Source organism: Schistocerca americana, chromosome 4 (genome assembly GCF_021461395.2).
Source record: "Schistocerca americana isolate TAMUIC-IGC-003095 chromosome 4, iqSchAmer2.1, whole genome shotgun sequence".
NCBI classification, from domain to species: Eukaryota; Metazoa; Arthropoda; class Insecta; order Orthoptera; family Acrididae; genus Schistocerca; species Schistocerca americana.
The window spans coordinates 531911960-531926961 of NC_060122.1; the positions used below are offsets into that span (position 1 = coordinate 531911960).

The following is a 15002-nucleotide window of genomic DNA, read 5'->3' on the forward strand; positions in this document are numbered from 1 at the left end:
TTCCGTGACATCGTCGGGCACGCAAATTTCATACTTTAATTAATTCTTAAAGCGCGTCATAATATACCGGGTGATCAAAAAGTCAGTATAAATTTGAAAACTGAATAAATCACGCAATAATGTAGATAGAGAGGTACAAATTGACACACATGCTTGGAATGACATGGGGTTTTATTAGAACCAAAAAAATACAAAAATTCAAAAAAAGTTCGACAGATGGCGCTTCATCTGATCAGAATAGCAATAATTAGCATAACAAAGTAAGACAAAGCAAAGATGATGTTCTTTACAGGAAATGCTCAATATGTCCACCATCATTCCTCAACAATAGCTGTAGTCGAGGAATAATGTGAACAGCACTGTAAAGCATGTTCGGAGTTATGGTGAGGCATTGGCGTCGGATGTTGTCTTTCAGCATCCCTAGAGATGTCGGTCGATCACGATACACTTGCGACTTCAGGTAACTCCAAAACCAATAATCGCAGGGACTGAGGTCTGGGGACCTGGGAGGCCAAGCATGACGAAAGTGGCGGCTGAGCACACGATCATCACCAAACGACGCGCGCAAGAGATGTTTCACGCGTCTAGCAATATGGGGTGGAGGGCCATCCTGCATAAACATCGTACATTCCAGCAGGTGTTTATCATCCAGGCTGGGGATGATGCGATTCTGTAATATATCGGCGTACCTCTCACCCGTCACTGTAGCGGTTACAAAACCAGAATCACGCATTTCCTCGAAGAAAAAAGGCCCGATAACGGTAGATGTGGTAAATCCAACCCATACCGTGACTTTCTCGTCGTGCAATGGATTTTCCACGACAGTTCTAGGATTTTCGGTAGCCCAGATTCTGCAGTTGTGGACGTTGACAGACCCTCGGAGCGTGAAGTGAGCTTCGTCGGTCCACAACACGTTACGCAACATATCGTCATCTTCCGCCATCCTTTGAAACGCCCACACCGCAAATGCCCTCCGCTTCACTAAATCGCCAGGTAAAGTTCATGATGCCGATTCATTTTGTACGGATAGTTTCGGAAGGTACGCCTCAGTGCCAAGCAAACAGTAGTGTATGGAATGCCGGTGCGACGTGCGATTGCACGAGCGTTGATTTCCCCGTGCATAGGCGAACCCGCTTCAGTCTCCATTTCTTCCCGAACTGTCCCAACAGCATTACGCCTTGTGCTCGGTCGGCCACTACGGGGTCTATCGTCTAAACAACCCGTGGCTTCGAACTTCGAAATCATTATCGCCTCAGCTGCATTTGTCAACGGACCTTTACCCGTTCGAATCCCCTTCCTATGGCGATAGGATTGTAACGCTGAACTAGCACATTCCCCATTCTGATAATACAGCTTCACTAAAAACGCCTTTTCAGGTAACGTCAACATGCTGCGACTGCTGGCGCATCTGATTCTCTCTCTCATTACAGCTCCTTTTATACACGATTGTCATGCGCAGTCACTGACGTTTTGCTGTCCAGCGCCATCTGTCGGACATTTTGGGAACTTTGTTTTTTTTTTCTTTTTTTTGTCCTGATAAAACCCCATGTCATTCCAAGCACGTGTGTCAATTTTTACCTCTCTATCAACATTATTCCGTAGTTTATTAAGTTTTCAAATTTTTATTGACTTTTTGATCACACCTGAAAAGGCAGACTATCGTATGAAGAAAGTAAACTGTATCTTTTCTGCAACTGCTACTGTGAGTTGGTATTCCAGACCAGCTGCTTCTCTAGGGATCGTAGTTGTGGTGATTTAGTGTAGCAGGTATTCGCCATCAGATACATTATCTGTTCGTGGTTTCGACTAGCAGCTGCAAGCTTAATGCAGTACAGATCTCTACAGACGGAGCTATGTCTTCTTTCGTAACTTTTCTACGTTAATTTAGTTCCACAGATTTTGCTATGTGGGCTAAGCTAAGGTAGAAACAGAGACGAGGGTATCCACTACTCACGTGTGTGTATCCATAACAACGCAGGACTATTAACCCCATTGACAAGTTCATAGTGGAATTTATTTTGTTGGTCACCTCCTGCAGCCTGGGGATGATTATTTTGTCGGAGTGGTAACACTTTTTCACAAATGACAACAGTAATCGCCAAGTACATTCTTTTGCTTGTGTTGCCGTGGTTCACTACAAAAACAGGGGAGAAGAACTAACGCGTAGCTTACACCTCAAGGTAGCTTACGAAGAGATCGTAAAATTAACATCCATTCTTTGCAGATTGTTCGCTCTTTAATTCAAGATATTAGCACGCAGTCGGGTTATCTGCGACTATCTGTTAATGTTTGCCCATATTGTTGAACAATTCTTTAGTTGTGCAAATGTCATATGGACTTTCCAGGCAGAGTAGCACACCGTGCTGGACCGGGGCACAATTCCGAGTTGTCCTTAATGAGTAACATTATATCACGTAAGCTATTTAAGCACGTTCACAACTCAAATAGTTAATCTACCAATACCTGTTTCCTTAATTCGTGTCTTCGACCTCTAGCGATCTGTGTCGTTAAGGAGGCTACGAAAGTTCTAAACAGATATATGCCATTTGTGGCGTGGAGGATGAATCGTATCTTTTAAGTAATGTTGAGAAAGAGGGAAGTATAGAAAGAAAATAATAATTGGAGTAATTAAACGACAGAAGGGACTGAAATATCAAGTACGTCGTAAGCCGTGAACAGATCTATTTCAAGGCAAGGTATTATTTCTTCCAGGAGTGTACAAAACGTACTTCTCCCACTGGACCACCGTTAAATAAAGTAAGACCACCTAAAGTTTCTTGTTCAAGGTCAGAGTTCATTATGGTTTAATATCTCACATTACAACTTTTTTAAAAGTTAATAGCGCCCCCTGCCTTGTATTTGCTAATTCAATTACGTGTACCTTATGAACATAGGCGCTCGTATCCATTGTTGATCGAATTTTTTTGTATGTGTTTCAGCGTTTCAAAAATTTTAAGTTTTTTTAACGTTTTGACGTTTTCGTGTATGAAATTGATCCGATTATGCTTCAATGTTTGGTATCATATTCAGAACGACCGCAAAACGTAATATGGATTTTTCATTCACAAAGTTGTGTAAGTTAGCAACTGAAAGATCGTTCGTAGAGCTAACTGGCAACCGAAAAAGGCAACTTTCACAACGGCGCTGCGTCATGCATTTCTCCTAAACTGCATCCTGCTGTTGTAGGGTGACGCGTTTCTTTGAAGCGCAGCATATGCTTTTGCTGTGCTCTGCATTTTTAGCACGTGCTGACGACGTACCGAAGGCGAAACTCGAGTCACATAACAAAAGTAGTACAGACACGGCTGAAGAATGTGTGACTAGGACGTCTTAGATATTTAACAACAGCTGTGGCAGTGTAGTATCCTCTATTGAGCGGGTGAAAGATGATGTCCAAAACAAATTTCTGCAAGTACGTACTGATCACTTAGTAGCTGATAACAGATCGTAGTAACACAAGCAAAAAACATCTTTTAGATTATGGAAGAAAATTTATAAAATGGATATATACATAAATTTGTTCTGAAGTGATATGTCCATATCATTTTCTGGCTGTACACGCATTACCAGCTACAAGACACCAGCTGTCCTGAAGCTGAAGTGAAATTGCGTCCTGCCTGTGACGTGCATCTCCCTTTCAGTAGAATTTTGATTCATATTTCCGTTCGGCTATCTCAATTTACGTTTTTCCTAAATAGCTACGGGTTCTAGAAAGCTCACGGCCAATTTTATTGCACAATCCGTGTCTCATCCAAGCTTGTGCTCCGTCACTAATAACTCTGTCGTAGACCGGATGTTGGAATCTGCTTGTCCTGTTTTCCTCCAATCGACAGAATACGACTTGCCATTTAAATACAAAATGACAGAAACACGATGTTTAAAAACAAGGAAAACTGAAATAAAGAAAGCTGTCTTTAAATCAGTCCCAATCGAGGAGCCAACACCTGTCATCGTTTCTAATCTGAAAACTGTACAGTTTACTTCATATTTGAATGATTTACGGAGGGGTAACATTGACATAACCCGTAGCGTGATGATAATCAAGATTCCAAGCTCCACTCCAGATCCAATTCATTATTTTAACCTGTCACAATAACGCAAACCCCGCGACAAAGCGAAATTTTCAGTCCAAAAACATCGTCGCTATATATACCCGTATCCATTCTCCCAGTACTAATCCAGAAACGAGCAGAAGATCACGTGTAGAATTTGGAAAGTTAAGCACGGTGTAATGCGTACCTGGGTAGCTTAGTCCATAAGAACATTTTTTGCGGAAAGCAGGTACCGAGGTTGGCGCACATTTTTAGTCAGTCAGGAGGTTCCAATGCTGGATTGTCAGCAGGTTCTCCATTCCAGCGATCCTCATTTAAGTTGTCACTGAACGGAATGTCAGTTTGAGCATAATGCGTAAAGATACCGTCTTGATGCAGGTCCTGTCGACCGACGCAGCCTGTTTAATGGCACAACTTAAACAGTTTAAAGTCGGATTCACGAACGAAGACGACTCGCGCAGGTCGAATTATGGACAGGGATTGCATTATTGCGGGTTTCAAGTGACAGTTGCGGTACGCGCATGCACGTGCTCTGCGCTTAAAGAAAGCGTTTATCCTGCAAATTATGTCGCTCGCTTGCTTATGTAGAATGTATTGCTTGCCGCTACCATCACCTATGACAGCTCGCAACAAACTGATAAAAAATTTACTAAATAAATCGCTACGATCAGGTTTAATGCTCGCTTGGCTACAATATCCACTGCAGGTCGCTCAGAACACTACTGATCGCTCATTGGATGTCGGAAAATGCATGATGTTGATACACAGAACATGTCTAAACTAGACTGCCACAGTTCATGACTTCACGTGTAGAATAGAATCGAGCTACGGGGTAGCTTTGTATTTTCACATACACAAAGTCATAGCCAATGCTGAAACTCCGGTAGAATACCAGGCCCAGAACAACATGACATTTAACTCTCAACGTGTAATTAAGTATCGTCAATAACTTTTCTTCTTTAGGGCCAGCAACGTAATATATATCTGATAACGACATGATTATTACAGTACATACACCAAATAGCTGCTTACAATAGGTAATCAGTATTTACGACAAACTGGACAGACTGTTTCGGCTTAATCGACATTTTCAAGTACCTGCAGTTACAATTTTGGTGAGAACAGGTATGGATGCCAATGCCATTCATATTAAAGCAACTGTCTTGTGCTCACGTCTAGATAGATGTGACGTCCACATTGCGTCGCTAGTGGACTGTTTTGGAGCTGTCAGTCTTTTACTAAGGTCGTAAATGGTGTCAAGATGTTGAAATTAAACATCGAAATATGATAACCCAGGCATATATAAAATCACGTGTGGCAGCTGTAATAGCTTTTACATTGGCCATATAGGAAGAAATTGTAGACTCTATTCCCCTCCTTATTAAGGCCATTATCAGGGCTCGTAGTCGTGTTAGACGGTATTAGCGTTATGTCTTCTGAGGTGCATATTAAACCCAAAAAACGATACTCATGAATTTCCACACTGATCAAAATAAAAATCCGGCACAACCTTTAAGATGTATAGATAACCAAAGCGTTAGTGCTGTCAATGAAACTAAATTTCTTGGGATTCATATCCAGGAAAATCTTAAATGGAGTACTCATATCACAGCCCTAAATTCAAAACTAGCAAAAATGAGCTATGTAGTAAGAATTCTCTTCAACAGTACTAGTGCAGAAACAGTTAGGGCTGTATACTTTGCTCGTGTACATTCAACACTGAAGTACGGTATCATTTTCTAGGGAAATGTACATCAGGCTTTTCAGGAAACAAAAGGCAATTATAATAATAATGAAACAAGTGAGCAGCAGAAAATCATGCAAACCTTTCTTTAAAGATCTAAAGATCCAACCCCTTCCCTGCATTTATATACTGAAAGTAGTCACGCATGTCAAAAAAAAGCATACTGAGAAAAGAAAACCTTTTTCCTCAAAACAAAAGTGTCCATGATTACAGTCTCAGGTCAGACCGTGACATACATGTTAATCATTGTAGCACCACATTATGCCAAAAAGGTGTATATCATGCAGGAAGAAAACTTTACAACAGATTACCAAGACATATAAAATCTCTTCCTGTAGTACAAAGCTTTAAAAAGTCTGTGACATCCTACCTTCTGAAAAATTGCTACTATTCAATCTCACAGTATCTTATGCAAGAAAAAATGTAAATTGTATCTTTAATTGTAGAAATAAGTTATAAATATACAGTATTTCAAAAATTTGTAATTATTAGATCCAATTTGTCATAAAAATTTATAAAATGTATGTTTGACATTTGAAAAACCAATAGCTAACAAGGTTTTCTGTCCAATATCCTGTGTACAATATATGTACTGAAAAAGAGATTTATGTCATCTAGTCCTTGGAAAATCATGGGTAATCCGTATTGACCTAGAAGCGTACTACGACTAGAACAAGTGCATTTTTTGTCCAAAAGAATGCAGCCGTCTACTGACTGAGACGGCACTTTTCTTCTTGAACTCTACAGACGGTTTTGCATCATCCTGGTAAAACCGCGTGTGAAAATTTTGGTCAGAGAACTGGCCATCGCTAAACGGAAAGGTCGCTGCTGTGGGTCAGAGTGAAGGCGGCGGGTGCCGGAACTCCGGCTGGTGCCCCAGAAAGCTCGGAGCGGTGAAACGAAGCTCGCAGACGCAGGCGGCAGCGGCGTGGCGTCACGCTGACCGCGCAGAGGTGCGCTTCCTGCCGGCGCCACGCAACACCTGCTGCCGCCTCTGTCTCTGCTGACTGCACGGACACGGCGGTTCTGCATTCAGTCTTCCGATAGCCATCTTACGCCTCGGTTAAGTGAATGTTAGACACAGACAGCTGTTGCGTAGGATCGGAGGGACTGACGTAGATTTTGCAATCAGTAATTAAACTGCGTTTCTGTTTTTGGTGATACGTTCTTGTTTCAGTCTGCCAACATATCTTGGATTTTGTTTGTGAGTGACGGAACGCACCATAAAGGCAAATTCTCTAACTGCTCCTCCAATAACTGAACTTTGGTTTAAGTAACACTTTTGGAAGCTCTGCCTCTTCGGTTACGTTTCATGAATGCAAGAAGATAATAAATGTTTAGAGGTCATTTTTTATACTGTGGATCATTGTCTGTACTTGATAAATACCATCACCTACGTGGTATCGCGCAACTTTCGTACGATCCGATATTGTAGTGCTTGTGGTATTCCGAATTACGATGCAGTGTTCCTTTGAACATGCAGAACAGGCAGTGCGGCGACTACAAAAATGGTTCAAATGGCTCTGAGCACTATGGGACTTAACTTCGAAGCTCATCAGTCCCCTAGAACTTAGAACTGCTGAAACCTGACTAACCTAAGGACATCATACACATCCATGCCCGAGAGAGAATTCGAACCTGCGACCGTAGCGGTCGCGCGGTTCCAGGCCGGCGACTACAGCCGTTATGAAATAGATGTATTCATAGTTTCGGTTCCACAGAAGTCGTTATGTAAAATTATATGGTATCGCAATTATTACAATTGATCAAAATGAAACTGTAGTAGAGTAGTGACGGTGAACAAAGAGAATTTGAAGCAAACTCTAAGCAAATTCAAGCCAGAAATAAAGACCACGAAAAACTAACAAACTGCTTATCGAGAAACCACACATAAAGTAGACAGAGGAGGAGAATATGGACACACATAAAGTAGACAGAGGGGGAGAATATGGACAGCCAGAGGCTGTATAATGTAACGACGACAGTGAAAATTTGTGCCGGATCGCGACTTGAACCCGGATTTCCCATTTATCGCGAGCGGTCGCCTTACTATTAGGCTTGCGGGGAAGAGCCCACGACCAGACCCAAGTTCCATAATGTCGGAAACCATGTGTCTACAGCCTGTACCCGTACATCCATTGTGTATATTTCCGTGCAGGCCAGAAATTTCACTTGAAAGTAGCTTGCCCAGTGTCGGCGGATAAAGAATATATTGCAGTGCGCGCGTTATTACTAATGACGATGCGCTGCAGCGACTACAGCCGTTATGAAATACATGCAATGTATTTGCAGTTGCGGATGCGACAACTGTCAGCTGTATAATGGATCAAATAATTTCATATTCAAAAAAGAGATAAAAATTCGAGAGCAATATTTGACTTAAAAATAAAGGTGTCATATTTTAATTACAGTTTGATTAGAAAATGAGACACTAGGAGTAGTAGACGTGTTTTGTTATTTGGGCAGAAAAGTAAGTAACTATGGCCGAATAGAGAGGATTAGCAATAGCAAAAAAGCGTTCCAGAGAAAAATATAAAATTGAGTGTTGTTGTTGTTGTTGTGGTCTTCAGTCCTGAGACTGGTTTGATGCAGCTCTCCATGCTACTCTATCCTGTGCAAGCTTCTTCATCTCCCAGTACCCACTGCAACCTACATCCTTCTGAATCTGCTTAGTGTATTCATCTCTTGGTCTTGAGTGTTAGGAAGTCTTTTCTGAAGGTATTTGTCTGGAGTGTAGCCTCGTAGAGAAGTGAAACGTGGACAGTGAACGGTTCAGAAAAGAAGAGAATAGAAGCTATTGAAATGTGGTGCTACAGAAGAATCCTGGAGAATAGAGGGTTCAGAATGGTTCAAATGGCTTTGAGCACTATGGGACTTAACATCTGAGGTCATCAGTCCCCTAGACTTAGAACTACTTTACCGAGCGAGGTGGCGCAGTGGTTAGCACACTGGACTCGCATTCGGGAGGACGACGGTTCAATCCCGTCTCCGGCCATCCTGATTTAGGTTTTCCGTGATTTCCCTAAATCGCTTCAGGCAAATGCCGGGATGGTTCCTTTGAAAGGGCACGGCCGACTTCCTTCCCCATCCTTCCCTCATCCGAGCTTGCGCTCCGTCTCTAATGACCTCGTTGTCGACGGGACGTTAAACACTAATCTCCTCCTCCTCCTTAGAACTACTTAAACCTAACAGCACACACATCTATGCCCGAGGCAGGATTCGAACTTGCGACGGTAACAGAAGCGCTGTTCCGGACTGAAGCGCCAAGAACCGCTCGGCCACACCGGCCGGCCAATTGGGAGTGGTGGGAGTAAAAATTGTAGAGGGAGACTAAGGGCTTAACTACAGTCGGCAGGTTCAACTGGATGTAGAGGATACACTAGAGCGAAGAGCTGCATCAAACCAGTCTTCGGACACAATGCCATAACAAAAACTTATCTGAACGTAGCGGGCAAATATAGAAATACTTTTTATTTAATCTAAACCTTTTACATTCATCTTCCGGAGCCCCTACTACGCTTTCAAGAAGCTTCTCATTTGCCCTCACATGGATGACAGGGCCCTGTTCCACTCTTTTCACCATGTAGAAATCCTCCGCTGTACTTGGGCCAAGTACGATAGACACGATTATCGCTGAGCTAAGTTGATCTTTTCGTGAAGTGTTAACTTAGCAAACACCGCCCGAACAGGCTTCAGAAGGCCCAACGTACTGACTGACCGCCGTGTCATCCTCAACCAGTAGGCTTCACGGGATGCCGATATGGAGGAGCTTGTGGTCAGCACACCACTCTCCCGGCCGTTGTCAGTGTTTGTGATCGGAGCCACTTCTTCTCAGTCAGTAGCTCCCCAGTTGGCCTCACAAAGGCTGAGTGCACCCTGCTTGCCAACAGCGCTGGGCAGACCCAAGTGCTAGCCAAGCCTGACAGTGCTTAACTACGGTGATCTGACAGAAACCGGTGTGACCACTGCGGCAAGGCCATTGGCACGTTTGCTTAGTATTCTTCCGAAATAACCAAGAGCGAACTTATAAAATAGATGTTACAAGTTTTCAAATATCCTCCAGTGGCAAAGTACGTAAAGCAAATAAGTAATATCTTAGCTGATTAGCTTGCGATGCAACGCATCATGTGGAACCTTACCATATTTCTTTCTGATCTCTTTAGTACATCTAGCAGGATACTCCATTTACTTGTCAGTTTCTTGTTAGTACCGTTTATTGCTTCATGTTAATCCATCGAACCAATAACGACGCTTTATAGTATCTAACTCTTGGCTGTGAAGGTTAAGTATCCAGCGTTTCACCGAGCCTTTAGCTGCACCTACCTGTTTCTAAACGCTCAGTACCCATTAAGCGTCCTGCGTAAAGGGCTATATTACTTCGAAGCTTTTCATTCTGGGATTCAGTGGAAAGTTCACAGTTTTGTAGTTTCATGTTCACAGGATAAATATGGACCAAGAAAATCAATGTTTCGAAAAGCGCGTTCTTGCGTCCAAGCAAAGTTTTACCCTTATACATAATAGCAGAGGCATATTAACTGCTTATGTGGAATCACTGTACTTTCACTTTTATGATTCGTGAGGAGGGAAATAAACTGTAAAGTTAGTAAAATTAATGTTAAAAAATTAGCTGTGAAGGCAAACGTGCTGTTTATCTTGTTGAATGAAATAATAACTACTTGTCTTTAGAAACTGAATTGTAATTTTGTGACGGCATTGACGTTTTCTTGGTAGGGAGGGCGCTGTGTGTTGCCTTGAATAGAGTCGTCGACAGACGTAGAAATAACTTCAGGTGTCGCTCAGCGAAATTTGTTGCGACCGTTGTTGCTTACGTTGTATGCTAATGATCTTGCAGCCAATATTAATAGTCACCACGGACTTTTCGCAGAAGATGCGGTTATCTACAATAAAATACCGTTTGAAAAAAAGCTGGGCAAATATTCATTCATTTGTTCGTAAGATTTCAAAGTGATGTTGAATGTGTGTGAAATCGTATGGGACTTAACTGCTAAGTTCATCAGTCCCTAAGCGTACACACTACTTATCCAAAATTATACTAAGGACAAACACACCAACCCATGCCCGAGGGAGGACTCGAACCTCCGCCGGGACCAACTGCACAGTCCATGACTGCAGCGCCTGAGACCGCTCGGCTATTTCAAAGTGATGCAAAGACTGGCAGCTCGCCTTAAATGTACATAAATGTGAAATTGTGCACTTCAGAAAATACAAAAACATAGTATCCTATGACTCCAGTGTACTTGAGTTTTGCAATTTGTATGAATATGAAAGAATTGATGACCTGAGCTCAGTCACAGATAACGCAGTTTCATTTGTAGGATACTGAGGAAATGTAACGAGCCTGCAAAGTGGTAGAAGTTTGACGATAACTGGGCCAGAACCTTTGTGAATTTTTTAAGTGAAATCATGTTTACATCTTTTCCGCTTTTGTTAACCCTTTACCATGCCGACTATGTGAAATTTAAACTCCAGTGTGGGCAACATTATTTTGCAGGTTCTATAACGTATGTGGTATATGGAACAGTCTATAAATTCACTACACCTCGTGCAACTGCTCTTAGCCCAACATGGCAGAGCGTTATATTATTGAACGAGTTAAATATAGCACAATACTTGAAAATTACAACATATCGAAATCACAATCGCAATAAAAAATGTTTTAATTGGCGGAATGATTTCATTTATAAGGGAAAGTCTTACAGAGCACACTTTCGACCCGTCCTAGAGTATTTCTCAAGTTTGTCAAGTGCGTACCAAATAACGGGAATGAACGTTTACAAAAAAGGCCCGCACAAATGTCTTCGGGTTTGTTTGACACAAGGGAGAGTAACGGGGACATGTTGAAAAATGTGAATTGGCAGACGTTTGAAGGTAAGCGCCAAATGGTTCAAATGGCTTTGAGCATTATGGGACTTAACATCTGAGGTCATCAAGCCCCTAGAACTTAGAACTACTTAAAAGTAGCTAACCTAAGGACATCACACACATCCATGCCCGAGGCAGCATTAACCTGCGACCGTAGCGGTTGCGCGGTTCCAGACTGAAGCGCCTAGAACCGCTCGGCCACACCGGCCAGTTGTCCAGGAAAAACCTACTTATGTTTTAAGATCCAGTATTAAGTGAAGAATGCAGAGATATTCTTTATCCTCTTAACTGTGGTTTGCAGGGTAAAGACGTAGATGATTGCGATTCCTAGTATACTCTGCAAATAAGAATTACAGTGCGAATTAGCGCCGAAAACAGTAAGAGAAAGAGTAATGAAGAGTAGCATTGGCTTGTCAGACACTGTAAGAGAGGGAAGTAGTGAAGAAAACGTGTCGAACGTTGTTTCAAGAAGACGGAGGAGTAGCCCAAAGCTGCCAGAGGATTCTTGAATGGGTGGGGGGAGTGCTGAGCGAGAACTTTCTCCTCCTCTGCTGTTGCCCCACTCCCTCCATAGCGGCAGCAGACGGTGCCGCTACAGATCGTATGAACAATTACTGGATCTCAGCAACTTCGTGATAGACCATCAAATCTAAATCCGCACGTCGTGCTATATCGTGCATTTATGGGCTGATTGTTTTGTTCTCCCTTTGTGTAGATAAAACAAAAGACATAGGGAGTATGACTGATTCGCGTACGGAAACTACAGTTGTACTCGAATAATCTGTTCACCTGTTAGCACGGACGGTGGCAATAGCTCTGTATTAATTAAAGGCAAAATGCAGCGTTAATGTAAGCGCTAGTGACGCTCATCTTTTCCACTCCGTTCTCCTTTTGCTCTCACGTGTCGTTGTTTGTGTCTTAACCATTGCCTATTTGCATTGATAGCGCTGCAAACCTCATTACAGTTGGAGATGGCTAGAAACGTCTTTGAAAGGAGTTAGGACCGTGTCTCAATTAGCTCGAACTGGTAAGCTAGGCCACTAAATCCAGAAGGCGGCTCCACAGCAGACGGTATGTAAAATCATATCGTATCTCAATTATAACAATTGGTTAAAATCAAACTGTAGTAGAGCAGTGACGGTGAACAAAGAGAATTTGAAGCAAACTCTAAACAAATTTAAGCTAGAAATAAACACCACGAAAAACTAACAAACTGCCTATCGAGAAACCACACATAAAGTAGACAGTGGAGGAGAAATAATCCTACCACTGAGTAGTAATTTTCCAGACGTTAAGGGAAAGATAAGAATTCTTGCTCTTCGGCTTCTCACGTTTCGATTCCTTAGAGATAGTAAAGATAAACTAGACAACAAAATCTCGAAGAGAGGCGTCCAAGCAATCATTCTTGTCACCTTCCCCTGAAATTAAACGGGCAAAATAGGAATTGCCCTCTAACCACACATTGTATTGAGAAAAGTAAATTGTAAATATAGAATCTATTTTGTCCATTGCATTTTTTATCACAAACGTAGGTCACTGTGGGCTAGCTATTCCACTGCTTCAGTGGTGGGCTCATGGATATCTTGTAACGCCCCCCTGAAGGATGTGTCGGAGCAACCAGCGCCAGCGGCTCCACATCGGTTGCACCGGGGGGCACTCTGAAGCTTTCCTCATCGAGTAGGTTCTTGTTACAGATATCGTGGTATGTGAGAATCCTGTTGACGTTGCAGCACTGTCTTCTGCGAAGAGAAAGTCCTGGTACCTTCAAAGCAGGATCTGTCACGAGGCAGAAGTTCGTAACATTCTGATCTCGCTAAATTGGTGTACAGTGATCACTGATGTTGATGTCGTTGACTTGATTGGCGACAGTTACAGATGGATACCGTGCCTTCAGTCTCGGTTGCTGCCGTTTAAGGAAATCTACGTCGGCATGAATGGAAAGGAATGGATTGGCATAGCATTTTTCCAATTGCGATTTATGGATTGCTAGTCGTCTAGTTTGGGGAAGTGCGATATTACTTAGTAAGAAGAGCCACTGGAGTGGAGTCGCTCTAATAGTTCCAGTTATGGTTAGCATTGCTTGGTTTAGCTGTGTGAGAGAAGATTTGTATTGCAGCTATCGATCCAGAATCAAGGATGCAATATTCTGCAGTTGAGTCTACGAGGGATATTGTGACAATTCTTAAAGCTTCGGCGGTAGCACCGCGTAACGTACTGGCCAGCTTCTGAATCAGGTTAGTTCTAGTTTTGAGTTTTGCAGATAATTCTTTCGGGCGTTGTTTGAAGGTGTGTGTTCTGTCTAGAGGGGCACCAGGGTACAACGGATCTGGATTATGTTTCAATGTGACACCGTCATAATGAATTACAATAATTCTGTGAAATTCTTTGTTGTGAAAATGGAGCGATGTGACTTCAGTTTTGCTCGGATTCGGCTGGAGCCCCCATTTTCGTAATTTCCCACCTTTTTTAAAAAAAACTTCCATTACAGCTGCAGACACACAATTCACCGAAAATAATTATACGCAAGATGAGTAATGGGACACCTTTTTCTCTTCGTACAACGGTACTTGTGCGTTACACTAGGAAAAGACGAAACAGGAAGGGAGTTGCTAGACGTTGCAAAGAGGGACCTGGAGTTTTCACAGTTCGAATTCTACGAAGAAGGGGAGAAACGAGAAGAAGAAAATGCAGTTAATTAAGTACGGATTTTCTTTATTTTCAGTTCCTTGCATCTTAGGTTTACACTAGTGGACGTCTGCCATTGTAGCTAACGTATAAGCGTCGAAAAATGCAGTAATATGTTTCTCTTGGCACGGGGTTCACTGTCAGTTTTACACTGGAAAGTGATATGTTACGTCGCAGCTATTTAAGAAACACTTGGTCCGATGTTGTTTGTTTTACAGTCCTGCCACCTTACTGCATTTTACCAATATATGACAGACGTAAATTTTGGCTGAAGCCCAAATATGTCCATGTGATCTTGCAGCCGAACTATGCTGTAATGAGAAAATTAAACAAAAGGAATTTTAAGCCAAGTAGCAACAGTCATGGGGCGGATTATAGAAAAAAAAGTAATATACTTAAGGTGGGTTTTAATTGCCAGTTAAATTCGACCAGCGAGTTCTCGTAGCAAGCTGAGGTCTCCAGCTGTCTCTTCTCACCGTGATATCTTGGCGAGAAAGCAAAGCCCGCGGCGTAGAAGCATTTCCGGAGGCGTCACACAGAGGACGGCTTTCCCTCCAGGTTGGGTGTGAGGCACAGGATATGCGACGCCGGCAAGTGGGGCGTCTGCGAGCCCTCAGCCCGGCGGGGGCGACGAAGAG

At 42.6% G+C, this 15002-nt stretch overlaps 1 protein-coding gene across 1 annotated transcript in view; it reads left to right on the plus strand.

The window, feature by feature from the left end:
* The window catches only part of LOC124612716 (balbiani ring protein 3-like), a 249852-nt gene that overhangs the window by 20919 nt on the left and 213931 nt on the right, over positions 1 to 15002 (plus strand). The window lies entirely within an intron of this gene.